Source organism: Myodes glareolus, chromosome 2 (assembly GCF_982192425.1).
Source record: "Myodes glareolus chromosome 2, mMyoGla1.1, whole genome shotgun sequence".
In the NCBI taxonomy this organism is placed as follows: domain Eukaryota; kingdom Metazoa; phylum Chordata; class Mammalia; order Rodentia; family Cricetidae; genus Myodes; species Myodes glareolus.
The window spans coordinates 80,175,691-80,191,420 of record NC_142027.1 but is presented as its reverse complement, the minus strand read 5'-3'; positions in this window follow the sequence as shown (position 1 = coordinate 80,191,420).

The window sequence follows — 15,730 nt, the reverse complement described above, 5'->3', positions numbered from 1 at the left end:
AAGATTGGTGGCAGCCAGCCCTGTTTCAGAAAACACATGTGGAAAGCAGCCCTGCACTGGAGGGCATTCCGGTGCAGCAACCACCGGCTGCACTGACTAATACCAGCTAGGGGGCGGGGCAGTCCTTGTAGCTGCTTATCCTGGAGCTGTTCTGCCTACATCTGGCCTTTGTGCTGACCAGGAGCTGGTCAGTGAAGGATCATAAGCTCACTAGAATCATGGACTGCTTGCCTCTCAGCCTGACCATACTCACCAGCATCACTTGGGTAACTTGGCTGGTCCTCAGCACAGTTCTCACAAGGCAAGGCACTTAGGCCAGTCCATGAGCTGCTCACTCCCATGTGCTGTTACAGTCTTGAGGTCTAGTAGACATTTTGCTGAGTTCTGCCTGGCTTCCAGGCCAAGTTTAGCTCAAAGCCTATCTCTCCACTGGGCTTGAGCATGTAGAGTGGATGCCAAAGCCTGTAGGAGATGCTGGCAGAGTGGGCCAAGGCTGGGAAAGAATTTGACCTCCCACAGGAGGCTGGTGGCACTCACCTTTAATCCCAGTACTCAGGAGGCAGAAGCAGGTGGATCTCAACGCGTTCAAGGCCAGCCTGGTCTACAAAGCAAGTTCCAGGACAGCCAGGAATGTTACACACAGAAACCCTGTCTCAAAATACAAAGACTTGAGTTGTCCTCTGGCCTGCATGCGTGTATTGTGATGCCTGGGCACACAGACCATACTTTAAAAAAGCTAGATGCTGGGCAGTGGTGGCACACACCTTTAATCCCAGCACTCGGGAGGTAGAGACAGGCAGATCTCTGTGAGTACAAGACCAGTGTGGCCTACAAGAGCTAGTTCCAGGACAAAAAAACCCTTTCCATTGTCTGGAGCGGATGTATGTGCAGCTTGTGCTAGCGGGAGTCCTAGGTTGCTAACAGGTTGCTAGGTGTGCTGTTCAGAGAGGGATAAGGTTGCTAAGATCTACCCCATGCTTGACTTGCTCGGTTTCTAGTAGCTCAAGGCTTAGCCGATATGATGATCATAACTACTTGTGAGCCTCACTGCTTTATTGGTTCTCGCTAGGTTTTGATTTGGTTTAAAGCTTTGGCTTCACCTTGTCCAAGTACATGTACGGGGCCTCCTATATATATTCTTGGGAGAGGCAGCGACCAGAATTCTGGTTGTCTGATCAGGTTGTTTGCTGCAGGCCTTGCATCAGTGCTCTTGGTCAGGTGTAAAGCATGCTCTAGAATGGCCGTGGGCCAGGCTGTCACCAAGACCATTTTGTTTTGTACCTAGTCCTTGGCCACCACATGATCTACAACACAGGACATTAGATGTCCTTGTCTCTCTCTCCACTTTATACTTTGAGCAGAGTCTCTCATTGAGGCAGAAGCTCTCTATTTGCTCTAGGCTGGCTGGCCATCGAGGTCTTGAGACCCTCCTGTCTACACCCCCCAAAGTTTCAGTTACAGGCATATACAACAACCATGCCTGGCTTTCTACGTACTTACATAGTGTTGGGATTTAAACTCAGGTCCCCATGCCTGCATAGCAAGTGCTCTCAACAGCTGCGCCAGCCTTCATCAATCCTAAAGGTATCTGAATACAAAGTATCACAAGTTGAATGCTTCAGACAAAGTTACATTCCTTCTCCCCCTCCATGTGTATCTGTCTTAGTTACTTTTCTACTGCCATAAAAATAAACAAAACAACAACAACAACAAAAAAAACCCGCCATGACCAAGGCAACTTAGAAAACATTTGGTTTGGAGCTCATGATTGCAGAGGGTTAGAATCCATGACCATGATGGCGTGGAGTAGTAGCTGAAATCTACGTCCTCATCCAAAAGTAGGTGGCAGAGCTGAGAATGGCGCTGAGTGTTCTGAATCTTGAAGCCCACCCCCCCGTGACACACCACCTCCAGCATGGCCACATCTCCTAATCCATCCCAATTCCACCAACTGGGGACCAAGTATTCAAGTGTATGAGTCCACGGGGCACCGTCACTCAACAGCATTCCACTCCCTGCCTCCCATAGACTGGTGGTCATATTGTAACACGAGGGCCGGCTTGTTGGGGTTTCTGTCCCGCTCAGTACCCCAACAAGCCAGCAAGTCCCAAGGAAAATCACACACAAGACTCCATAAGGTTATAAACTGATTGGCCCATTAGGTCAGGCTACTTATTAGTTCTTATAACTTATCTTAACCCATTATTCTGATCTATGTTAGCCATAATGGCTCCGTACCTTTCTCATTGTGACAGCTTACATGTTGCCTCTTCGGTGGTCTGTACAGGAGTGCCTGAGAGAGAGCTTCTGCTTCCAGAATACTCCCAGTCTCTTTGCTCCACCCCTACTTCCTGTCGGGCTTTCCCGCCTATACTGCCTGCCTGGCCAATCAGCGTTTTATTAAAATATGATTGACAGAATACAGATAATTCTCCTGCACCATTTCCCTCTCTTTTTTTTTAAACAAAGAAAAATACCCATAATCCATTTGTTGGGAATGTGGGCGTAGTATTTCAGGCTACTTCCTGCTGGTTGGGGACGCTGATAGTCTTAAGGGGACCTAAAGAAAATTTAGAGTTATAATCAAGTCATGACTGGAGTATCCTGTGAGTCTTGATCATCTCAGGCAGCAGTCTTGAATCTGTTCTGGATGTAGAACTCTGTCATCTGGGCCATCTGTTCCTATCAGAGATTTTTCAGGTGGCCTCCCTTGGTCAAAGGTGATTATTCTTAACTCTGAATAAATCCAGAGTCTCTCGTTTTCTGTGGAAACAAAAGCAAAATCTCTTCTCCAAAGTAACATACCTTTTGACTTCAGTTTTGAAGCCAAGGTATTTTCAAAATTCCTATCTTGGGTTAGTTCAGCAGCATTTATAAACAAAAGTCTTTTAGCAGTTGTTGCTCCTTCCTCAGCAATCAAACAATTTAAAGAGAGCATAATAGCATACAGTATGAAGATTCTCTGTGCATTTTCCATCTTTATGTGGCTTTATTTTAACCTCTATTTCTTTTATTTTTACTTTTACTTTTTGAGACAGGATCTTTGTATATCTTTGTCCTGGAATAACACTGTAGACCAGGCTGTCTTTGAACTCACAGAGATCCTCCTGTCTCTGCCTCCCCAGTGCTGGGATTAAAGGTGTATGCTACCACACCTTGAACTCACAGAGATCTGTCTCTGCCTCCCAGGCATTGGGATTAAAGGCGTGTACTACCACACCTTGAGGTCACAGAGGTCAATATGCCTCTGCCTCCCAGGCATTGGGATTAAGGGTGTGTACCACCACACCCAACTACTCTCTTTCTTTCCTTTTTTATTTTTAATGACTTTAACCTTTAGCCTGCATATATTTTTAACACACTGTAAACTCTTTAGAGGTTTTCTTCATCTTTGAACCTCTCTTTACTGTATCTCTCTTTTTCTGACTACATGAGCCTTTAATTTACTAAGCAATATGGAGAGCCGTGGCTTTGACCGCTAGATTCATTTCATTTCTTAGCTCTCCAGCCTCATGGCTGAGATACCAGCCAGAGGTGTGTTCACTGCCACAACTCTATGGTGTTTCAAGGTCCTTGTCAGCAAGCAAGTTGCAGCATTCTGCTCACAGACCACACTCAGTCGGACTGCCTGCTTGAAAGAGTCAGAGTTTGCCCTGGCAGGACGGCCCAGAAAGACGGCACTTCAAAACAGCGCAGCTTTTTTCGTGCTACGGCTGAAAACCGAAAAGCATGCATTCAGCCCTTCATCAACACTGTTTAAGTGCTTCGCGGCAGGACCTCCCAAAAGAGCTGCAAGGTTTTGCAGCTAAAGCTGAGTCAGGAAGCCTCTCTTAGATGAGAGCCTTGCTTGCCTCTAGCAAGCAAAGTAGACCCGAGAAATTGCTGCTACAAACAAAACAAGCTTTACTCTATTCTTTCCCAAGCTTTCTCAGGCTTTCTGTGGATTCAGTTATCCACGTCTGGGCGCCATATGTAACACGAGGGCCGGCTTGTTGGGGTTTCTGTCCCGCTCAGTACCCCAACAAGCCAGCAAGTCCCAAGGAAAATCACACACAAGACTCCATAAGGTTATAAACTGATTGGCCCATTAGGTCAGGCTACTTATTAGTTCTTATAACTTATCTTAACCCATTATTCTGATCTATGTTAGCCATAATGGCTCCGTACCTTTCTCATTGTGACAGCTTACATGTTGCCTCTTCGGTGGTCTGTACAGGAGTGCCTGAGAGAGAGCTTCTGCTTCCAGAATACTCCCAGTCTCTTTGCTCCACCCCTACTTCCTGTCGGGCTTTCCCGCCTATACTGCCTGCCTGGCCAATCAGCGTTTTATTAAAATATGATTGACAGAATACAGATAATTCTCCCGCACCAGTCATATCACAGTGCAAAATGCATTTAACCCAAGTTCAAAAGCCCCCTATGGTCTTACACTGTTTAAAAAGTCCAAGTTCAGTTATGTGTCCCACTGCCCAGCCCCATGGCACTTCCTAAGCAGGGGGCTGAGTCAAGATGAAGCTGAATAGATCCTTCCCAGCCACCTGCTGTCAGAAAGTCACTGAAGGCCACAATGAACACATGCTTGCAAACTTCGTACTCTGTGAGAAGCTCACAGTCATAGGCATGGTTGGTGATGCTTTGGGTGAAGACTGGAAGGGTCGCGTGGTCCCAGTTTCAATCGGTGGGAAGAACAAGGTTTTCCCACGAAGCAAGGTGTCTGCTGTTAAGGGGTGGAATTGTTCTAGATCAAGGAGAACTGGAGAAAGGAAGTCTATTCACATGACAGAGAAAGACACTGCAGAGGTTCCACCATCTTACATTCTTGCTGAGGCCATTTCAGGTTTAACTAGGATATGGTCTCCTTAATGGAGAATTCTGTGGAAAATTGCCCAACTCTATTTTAGGTCAAGATCCTCCAGCTAACTTAATTTCTGATAAACATCTTGCTTGCTCAAAACCTCTCCCTGCAACTGGATATAGTTTTTTTGCCTTTAAAAATCCCTTACCCTAAATCACTCGGGCCTACACTTGAATCCCAAGTATCGGAGTGATGAACCAGCCTGTCTCCATTTTTGGCTCAAAAGCCATCTTATAGTAAAGGCAAGCTAGGTTCATTTGATTACACCTCTTTCTCAAGGATTGTGCTATGCCCCACCTGTGACCTTAGCTACAAATGGTTCTCTACTGTCTGTTCCGGGAAATGGTCTTTGTTTCAAAAAGCTGTTTCTAATCCTCTTACCTTTGTTTCAGAAGGTTGTTATGACTACCTTGCTATGCCCACCTTGCAACCATGTCTTTATTTCAGGAGGACGTTATGACTAACTGGCTGTGCTTAGGTTCTGCTCCTATAACCCTGTCTATTTTGACTGTCAGCTTCCCCATATGGAAACTCCTGAGCCATAAAGTTTGTCTTCCTCACATCCAATGCTGACCTCTAGAACCCCACTTAAGGGAGAGGCAGCCTGTGTACACAATTTTTTTTTCTGTGTACACAATTTAAAAAGCTTGCTTTAAGCTTGGTGGTGGTAGCATATGCCTTTAATCCCAGCAGTCAGGAGGCAGAGAAAGGCGAATATCTTTGAGTTTGAGGTCAGCCTGGTCTACAAACTGAGTTACAGGACAGCCAGGGCTACACAGAGAAACCCTGTCTTGAAAAACAAAACAAAACAAAAAAGCTTGCTTTAATAATTGTTTGCTTTAGTTAATTTGGCCATAATGATTTGGTTTGGTGATCTCCTCCCATCTTTGGGATTAACACTAGCTGACATAAAGACTTTAAATTGGCTATAAACTGTGCCTTAGTGACCATCTCTGGTGGGCTACCTGTAACATTCAGGTTGAATTGTGGATGTCATTTTAAATTTTCTCAACTTGGTTATTGTAAGGGGGGGGGAGATATTCCTGGGCAGTCATGCTACTGTTTGCTGGGGCCCAAAAGAGCTACCAGAATTTCTGAGCTTTTAAATTTCTCTAAAGAAGAAAATGTATCTACCAATATGCTGTCAGAAACTCATTTAAGAAAACGCCCAAGACCAAAGCACCCAATATTCAGTGTCTTGTTACTCTAATGTCCTGCAACACAAATTTAGATGTATCTCTCAGAAGAAACAATGCACTAAGAAAAATAAGGAGTCTGCAGAGTAGTCTAGACTTTTGGCTTAGAGGATGAAGCTAAAGAAAAACACCAGGAACGGATTGACAAGAGGTGTAGTACATCCTTGTTGAGAACTTCTGCTTCTGAGTCCAGTCAAAGATAAGTCTTTACAACCGGGTGGTGGTGGCACATGCCTTTAATCCCAGCACTTGGGAGGCAGAGGCAGGCAGATCTACAAGAGCTAGTTCCAGGACAGGCTCCAAAGCTACAGAGAAACCCTGTCTCGAAAAACAAGACAAAAAAATAATAAAAAAAATAAAAAGATAAGTCTTTACGAGGAACAAATAAGCTGGGCATAGTGGCTCACCCCTTTAATCCCAGCACCCAGAAGGCAGAGGCAGATAGAGATGGCGAGATTTTTCAGGTTTGAAGCCAACCTGGCCTAGGCCAGCCTGGTCTACATTGTGAGTTCCAGTACAGCCAGAGATATATAGTAAGACCCTTTATTTAACAACAACAACAACAACAACAACAACAAAGCCAGGTGGTGGTGGCGCACACATTTAATCCCAGCAGTCGGGAGACAGAGACAGGTGGATCTCTGTGAGTTCGAGGCCGGCCTGGTCTACAAAGTGAGTCTAAGACAGGCTCCAGAGCTACAGAGAAACCCTGTCTTGAAAAATCATAAAAAAAAAAAAAGAAAGGAAAGGAGGGAGGAAGGAAGGAAGGAAGGAAGGAAGGAAGGAAGGAAGGAAGGAAGGAAGGAAGGGTGGGTAAGGGAGAAATGGGAAAAGTGATAAGTAAATAATCAAACCTTGTTAGAGGGGAGGGGCACTGAAATCCATCAGCGCAAACTCCAAGGCCTGCAGCCCCATGCCTCCATGTTGTCGTGTGCTGCCAAAGGACTTAAATGGCTCTGCTCTTCCAGCTTTGCTGACTGCACATGTGCTCCCTCTTGGGCTGATGCTACTCCCTGTTTCCAGCTCTCCCTTGAAGACATCCCACAGCTCTGGCACCTCTACCATCTTGGGAGGTCCAGTGAAATCCAAGCTTCACTTCAGAGCCTCACACAACAGCTTCTCAGCGCACAGGAACTCCCCGGAACTTCCCTGCCACATGCCTGGGCTCAGAGGTTTTCCTGAGCTGCAGAGGAAGATTCCGCAACCCCTTTACTTGTACATTCTTTTTGGTTCTAAAGTCAGAACCACATGAATGATACTGCCAGCTTTTACCATCCACTTGGGGTGAACCCTGGCACCCTTGAATCACATTCATACCAGCTTTGATTTGTTCTTGCTTTTTTAGGAGCCAAAAATAGAGCATTTAGTTTGTATGACAGTTGCAGAGGGTTAGATTCCTTAACAGAGGAGTGAAGGGGCTCACATCTTGGTCCACAAACACAAGGCAGAGAAAGAACTGGGAGTCACAGGAGTCTTTTTAAGTCTCAACGCCCACCCCCTGTAACACACCTCTTCCAACAAGACCATGCCTCTGATCCTTCCCGAACAATCTAATAACTGGGGACCAAATATTCAAACATAATGTTCTTTTGGGGACTGTCTTAAGGTTTCTATTGTTGTGAAGAGACACTATGACCATGACAACTCTTATAAGGAAAATATTTAATTGAAATAGTGACTTACAGGGCTGGAGAGATGGCTCAGTGGTTAAGAGCATTTCCTGCTCTTCCAAAGGTCCTGAGTTCAATTCCCAGCAACCACATGGTGGCTCACAACCATCTGTAATGAGGTCTGGTGCCCTCTTCTGGCCTGCAGACATACACATGGACAGAATATTGTATACATAATAAATAAATATTTTTTAAAAAAAGAAATAGTGACTTACAGTTTCAGAGCTTTAGGTCATTATCATCACGGTGGGGAGCATGATGGCACACAGGCAGACATGGTGCTGGCTACATCTCGATCAGAAGGCAACAGGAAGTGGACTGTCTCACTGGGCGATATCTTGCGCATAGGAGCCCTCAAAGCCCTTCTCCACAGTGACACACTTCCTCCAACAAGACCAGACTTCCATTAGTGCCACTCCCTTTGGGGGCTCATTTTATTTCAAACCACAGCATTCCACTCTTTAGCCCCCAAAGGTTTGTAGTCATATCATAATGCAAAAATGCATCCAGTCCAACTTCAAAAGTCCTCATAATCTATCACAGTGTCAACAATGTTTAAAATCCCAAAGTCTCTTCTGAGATTCATGCAATCTCTTATCTGCAATCCCCTATAAAATCAAAATAAAAAAATCACTTATCCAATATATAATATTACAGGATATATATTACTATTCTAAAATGTCGGGAAGGGAACACAGCAAGAAAATACTGGATTAAAGCAAGATTGAAAACCAGGTGGGCAAACTCCAAGCTCTACATCTACATGTCTGATGTCAAAACACTCCTCAGATCTCCAACTCCTTTCAGCTTTGTTGACTGCCACATACTTCTTTCTCTTGGTCTGGTTTCACTCCCTGTTAGCAGCATTCCTAGACAGGTGTCCCATGACTCTGGCTCCCCAACACTTTGGGGTCTTCAAGGCAATCCAGGCTTCAACTTCACAGCTTCACACAATGGCCACTCTAGGCCTCCATTCAGGGAGATCCCTGACACATGCCTGACCTCAGGGGCTTTTCTTGGTCTCAGAGGCAAGTTTAACAGCTCTCTCTTCAATCCTTAACTCCAGAACCATGTGGCCAAAGCTGCCAAATTCTGCTGCTTACAGGGGCTGAACATTGCCCCTTTGTTCAATTACATCTTCACCAGCTTTCTGTTTTCCTTCACTGCCTAAACTTGGCTGCCCTGAAACTGGATCTCTAGACCAGGTTGGCCTCAAACGTAAGAGATCCTCCAGCCTCTGCCTTCCAAGCACTGGGATTAAAGGTGGGCACCACCATCACACCGGACTCTAAGCTTTTCTTTAGTTCCTTTTTCACAGATTGGAAATTTAGCTGGGTGGGATCTTCCTCTAAGGCCACCACTCCCTGTATTATATTTTATAATCTATTTATCTCCTAGAACATAGTGCAGTTCCACTTCCTGGTACCCTTTTTCTTAGTCTGTACATTTTATATTTTTATTTGCTCAGCTTGCTCCTTTTTATTAACTTTTCATTAAAGTTACCAGTAGTAACCACACAACAGAGTCTATACTAGGCTGTTTTGAGATTTCCTCTGTCAACAGAATTAATCTGAACTTCCTCACTTTGGCTCAGGCAGACTCTTCAGACAAGGGCAAAAAGAAGCCACATTCTTCACTGCAATATCATAAGAACTAGCTGGGCAGTGGCGGCACACATCTTTAATCCCAGCACTCGGGAGGCAAAGACAGGTGTAGCTCTGTGAGTTTGAGGCCAGCCTAGTCTACAGAGCAAGTTCCAGGATAGACTCCAAAGCTACACAGAGAAACCTTGCCTTAAAAACAAAACAAAACAAAACAAAAAACATGAGAACTATCTCTAGGCAACATACTAAAATTCTCTGGAACCTCTTGAGCATGCCCCCAACGTTTCAATAACTCTTCGCACCTCTGTCTTCCATGCTCCTACTAGGATGGCCCATTAAGCTTAAAGCAGCCCACTGCTTTCCTAACCCAAAGTGCCAAAGTCCAAATTCCCGTGAACAGAAATATAGCCAGGCCTATCATAGCAGTTGCTGCCCCAGTCCCTGGTACCAGCTCTGTCTTAGCTAGGTTTCTGCTGCTGTGAAATGACACTGGCAATTCTTATTAAGGAAAACATTTAATTGGGTGATTCGCTTACAGTTTCAGAGGTTTAATCTATCATCATATGTTGGAGAGCATGGTGGCATGCAGGCAAACGTGGTACTGGCTACATCTTGATCAGAAGGCAACAGGAAGTGAACTGTCTCACTGGGCAGTATCTTGAGCATAGGAGACCTCAAAGTCCGCCCCGACAGTGACACACTTCCTCCAACAAGGCCACACCTTCTCCAACAAGGCTACACCTCCTCCAACAAGGCTATACCTCCTAATAGTTCTGCTCCCTATGAAATTATGGGGGTCAATTACATTCAAACTACCACAGGGCCCATTCTCATTCAAACAACTATATGTGAAAATATCTTCTCCTGGCTTGCCGTATAGCTCAGTTGATAGAGTGCTTACCTAACGCACAGAAATCCTGTGTTGAATTCCCAGCACCCATAAACTGCATATGGGGACACAGCACTTGGGAACAGAGCAGAGGATGATAAATTCAAGGCCATTTTTGGGTACATTGTGAGTAGCCATTATGGGCCTTATGAGACCCTAGTCTCGTTTTTTGGGGGGTTTTTTTGCTTTTTTTGTTTGTTTGTTTGTTTGTTTTTTCAAGACAAGGTTTCTCTGTTACTTTGGTGCCTGTCCTGGAACTAGCTCTTGTAGACCAGGCTGGCCTCGAACTCACAGAGATCCACCTGCCTGTGCCTCCTGAGTGCTGGGATTAAAGGCATGTGCCACCACTGCCGGGCCCTAGTCTCATTTTTAAAACATATATATGTATGGGTATTTTGCCTGCTTGTATGTCTATGAGCCACATGTGTGCTTGGTACCAGTATAAACCAGAAGAGGGAGTCCGGTTCTCTAAAACTAGAGTTGCAGATGGTTGTAAGCTACCACATGGATGCTGAGAATTAGACCTTGGTTCCGAGGAAGAATAGCCAGTGCTCTTAACCGCAACTCTTTTTTTTAAATAACATTTTATTGCAAATATTTCAGGAAATAAAGAATTGTGATGCTCCCTTCAGCCAGATTTCTTCAATGTCACCATCTTTCCATAGCGTTTTCTCTGTACATTGAAACCTGCGCTCAAACAAACCACACCAAGAATAGTGGTCCACTTCTATCATCCTAGCACTCCGAAGGTAGACAAGAGGTATAGCCTGGATTACATGAAACCCTGTCTCAAAAAACAAAGGCTAAAAAATCTGGTGCTAGCTGGGACCTGCACCCAGCTAGCTAGGTGTGTGCACAGCAGGGAGGCAGAGGCTCGCAGATCTCTGTGAGTTTGAGGCCAGGCTGGTCTACAGTATGAGTTCCAGAACAGCCAAAGCTGTCTTGAACCTCCCCTTAAAAAAAAAATCTGGTGCAGAACCTACATACACTGAAAAGCCCCACAGGCTTTAGAAGTCATCTACATAACCTGCAAGACTAAGTCCAGAGAGAAAGCTGGGAAGTTGTTCTGGTCAACATTTTGTCACAATAGTTTGCATTGGAAGTTTGGAGTCCTTCGTTATCATTAAGCAACAACAGTGTCCTTCATGTTCTCAGTGGTGGTGGTATTTTATTTCTTGCATATTATGTTCTTATTTTTATTTTTTAAATGATTTATTTATTTGTACTTTTTTTTTTTTTTTGGTTTTTTGAGACAGGGTTTCTCTGTAGCTTTGGAGCCTGTCCTGGAACTAGCTCTTGTAGGCCAGGCTGGCCTCAGACTCACAGAGATCCGCCTGCCTCGTACTTTGGTGTTTTGCTTGCATATATATCTTTGCGAAGTTGTCGGGTTCCCAGGAACAGTTATGAGCTGCACTGTGGGTCCTGGGAATTGAACCCAAGTCCTCCGGAGGAGCAGCCAGTACTCTCAACCACTGAACCATCTCTCCAGCTCCATGTTCTTCTTTTTGTTATACATATGGCTCTCTTTGCTCTTATGCTTTTTTAAAAAAATGACTTATTTATTATGTATACTGTATTCCGCCTGAATGTCATAAGAGGGCACCAGATCTCATTATAGATGGGTGTGAGCCACCATGTGGTTACTGGGAATTGAACCTAGGACCTCTGGAAGAATAGCCAGTGCTCTTAACCTCTGAGCCATCTCTCCAGCCCCCATTTTTTTTTAAAGATTTATTTATTATGTATACAGTGGTCTGTCTGTCTGTATACCTGCAGGCCAGAAGAGGGCACCAGATCTCATTACAGATGTCTGTGAGCCATTATGTGGTTGCTGGAAATTGAACTCAGATCTTTAGAAGAGTAACCATCTCTCCAACCCTGCCCTTATGTTTGTGTTGGTTTGTTTTGCTGTGTTTGACAGGGTCTTGTTGTGTAGCCCTGACTGGACCCTTAATTTATAGCCATCTTCCTGCCTCTGCCTCCCGAGTGCTGGGCTTATGGGTGTGTGCCAGCACATGTGGATCCCATTCTACTTTAATTACTGTAGACTCTCTTTCTTTTGTTTGTTTGTTTTTTGGTAGACAGGTATTTTGATATCTGGCAAGGTAAAGTTCTAGTTTTTCTTTTTCTTTTTAAGTGTTTACTAATTTTCACAATTTATTTCTTCATGTAAATGTTGACGTACATTTTTAAAACCTCTTGCAGAAAGTCCTCTCAGAGCCAGGCAGTGGTGGCACACACCTTTACTACCAGTATTTGGGAGGCAGAAGTAGGTGGATTTCTGTGAGTTCAAGGCCAGTCTGGTCTATGCAGCGAGTCTCAGGACAGCAAGGACTACACAGAAAGACCCTGTCTCGAAAACCACCCCCCCAAAAGAAAATTATCTCTGATTTGATTTGATATTGCATTGAATGCATATGTATGTATGTGCATATGTATGTATGTGTGTGTATGTATGTATTTATTTGGAAACTGATAATGTTCATTATTAAGCCATGTCCTCTTTTTGCTTTATTCAGATCATTTCTCTGTGTGTGTTTTTTTGAATTTGGGTTTTAATGTTTCAAAGATTTTATGAATTCTTAGTTAAATAAATTCTCTAATAATCTATAATTGCATATGTGTGCATGTGTGCATTGACTGAAGGATATATATGTACAGGGGCACATACATGCTTTGAACCCACTCTCTAGCCCAGGTAGGCTTTCAGCTTGTGGTCCTCTTAATCTCAGCCCTCTACATCTGGAGTTGTACAGAGGCCTGTACCTCCAGGTTCAGCTCAGATTCCCGGGGTTGTACAGAGGCCTGTACCTCCAGGTTCAGCTCAGATTCCCCTTTGTTGCTTGCTGGTTTCTGAGCTATGGTCTCACTCTGTTGCCGTGGGTGGACTATAACTTGCTAGTAGACAAGGCTAGCTTCAAACTTGCAGGATCCTCCTGCCTCTACATCCTAAATGCTAGGCTTATAGGAGTAAGCCACCATGTCCAACCTGGCTTTAATTTCTCAGATTTCCCTAGTCGATAAATTCTTTGCTACTTTTTAGTGTTCTCGGTCTCCCACCATCATCTTTAAACTTTAATTCCGTAACAGACACCTGTAATCCCAACAGTGCAGGTGGAGGTAGGAGGTCCAGACTTATCCTTGGCTATATATTGGTCACTTTATTCCCTATTCTTAACATCTCTCTCATTGTTGGACCCTAGTGTCCAATCACCGAGGAGGAGGAGTCGCCCCAAGAAACCATCTCTCACATCACAGCTGATGTAAAAGCATGAGGATTTTAATTCTGTCATGACAGAGTCCTCCAGCAGTCGGGAGGCTAGAAGACCCCGAATCGCTGGTACTGGCTATTTTTAAGGGAAAAATCACAGAAGGAAGGGGTGTCTGCGGGTTGTTCTTTAACTATTATGATTGGCTTATTCAAAAGGGCTATTACCAATAATTGGCTGGAGAGTTGTTGCCAGATCAGATGAGGTAAAGGGATACTTCTGAGGGTCACTTTGCCCCTTCCCAGGGACTAAGTCAAAACATCAGTAACTGAGTCAACACCTAAGGGTTATCTTGCCCCTATTCGGGGAGATGGAAAGTTCCCAACATCTCAGTACGTGTATGCATAGCTGTTATGTCCTTGGTTCCCAGGGGAGGAGGGGCAGTACTGAAAGTTGTCAGAAATGGCTTCAGAATTGTCTTAAAGTTCTACATCATGATCTTCCATTAGTTATGGAAAGGTTTTGCATCTCAATAAACCTCTCTACCAATGCAATAATACAAATCAGACCAAATCACGCCAAATTATAAAAAGCCCAAGTTTAATGGATGCTAGCGCTCCTGGGTGGCCTTCCAGTCCCCAGAGAGGAGATGGAGAAGAAGACCGAAACTATGTGTTTTTTCTCTGGGGGAAAGTTTAAATACCCTGGGGGAGTGGTCTTGAGCATTTCTGGGGAAGGGTCACCATTTGGCGGGCTTTCTCGGAGGTGAAGTCTGGACTGAGGCAACTCCCAGGAGAGGGGGCCTGGGATGGACCTTTCCACCCAAACATTCCAGACTCTTTGGATATAGGAATGGCAGGGGCTGGGGTGGCACTTCCAACCAAACAACTTATTTGTGTGTGGGTATGTGTGTGTGGGGGGGTTGCTTTGTTATTGCTGTTGAGACAGGATCTCACTGTGAACCTCTGGCTGTCTTGGAGCTTGATACGTAGACCATTCTGGCCTTCGATTCACGGAGATCTGCCTCCTCTGCCTCCTGAGTGCTGGGGTTATAGACGTGCGCCACACTAAAACTTTAAGAACTGGAGCTTTCATCCTTTAAGAGGCACCGGGCTTTCTCTATCTTCCTCTGCCTGAAAACCCCTCCCTCTTCTCCCTTCTCCTCAGCCTTAGCAATTCTTATTCACTCTTAGAAGTCTCAAATCTCTAGCAAAATTAAATTGGCTTCGTTTTCATTGTTGTGATAGAGTTTATTGGGGCTATGGTTCTTGAGGGATGAGTCCATCGTGATGGAGAAGCATGGAGGCCAACTGCAAACATGGTCACAAGAGCAGGGAGCGGAGGGGGGACCACCTCTTCAGCTTCCAGGATGAAGCAGGAAGAAGGAACCCATAGTAGGGTGGGGTGGCAGACTCTCAAAGCCTACCCCAGCATCCTACTTCCTTAGGTCAGGTTGCACCTCCCCAAACAGTGCCACCAACTTCAGACCAGGTGTTTAAATGTCTGAGCCTATGGGAGACAGTCTCATTCAAACCAACACAAACATGTCTTGTGACTCCTCTGGTTAAATATCTCCTTCGGATAATTGCAGAGAGACACGCACTTTCTGTTTGTTTGTTTGTTTTTGTTTTGTTTTGTTTTGCTTTTTTTAAGATAAGGTTTCTCTGTGTAATCCTGGCTCTCCTGGAACTTGTAGACCAGGCTGGCCTTGAAATCACAGAGATCCTCCTGCCTCCGTCTTCTGAGTGCTAGGATTAAAGGCATTAAAGGTCACTACCACCCAGAAACACAGGTACATTTTTGAAGCAGTTAAAAACTCAAATTAAAAACTAACCAGGTGTGGTAATACATTCCTATCATCCTGGCATTTGGAAAGCTGAGGCAGGAGCATTAAGTTTGAGGCCAGACTGCAGCTACAAAGAAAGTCCTTGTCTCAAAAACAAACAAGAGTTGGGTTGTAGCTCTGTGGGAGACAACTTGCTTAGCATTAGTGAAATCCTGGGTTTGATCCCCACCACCCAAAGCAAATGAAGTACATCTAACTACACTGAGAAGTACACTGTTGTAACATGAAGGGCCGGCTTGTTGGGGTATCTGTTCCCGCCCGGTACCCCACAACCGGCAAGTCCCAGAGAAAATCAATCACACAGAGATCTCTATAAGTTATAAAGCTGATTGGCCCATTAGGTCAGGCTACTTATTAGTTCTTATGACTTATCTTAACCCATTGTTCTGATCTATGTTAGCCATATGGCTTGGTACCTTTTTCAGCTGTCAGCTCACATGTTGCTGCTTCGGTGATCTGCG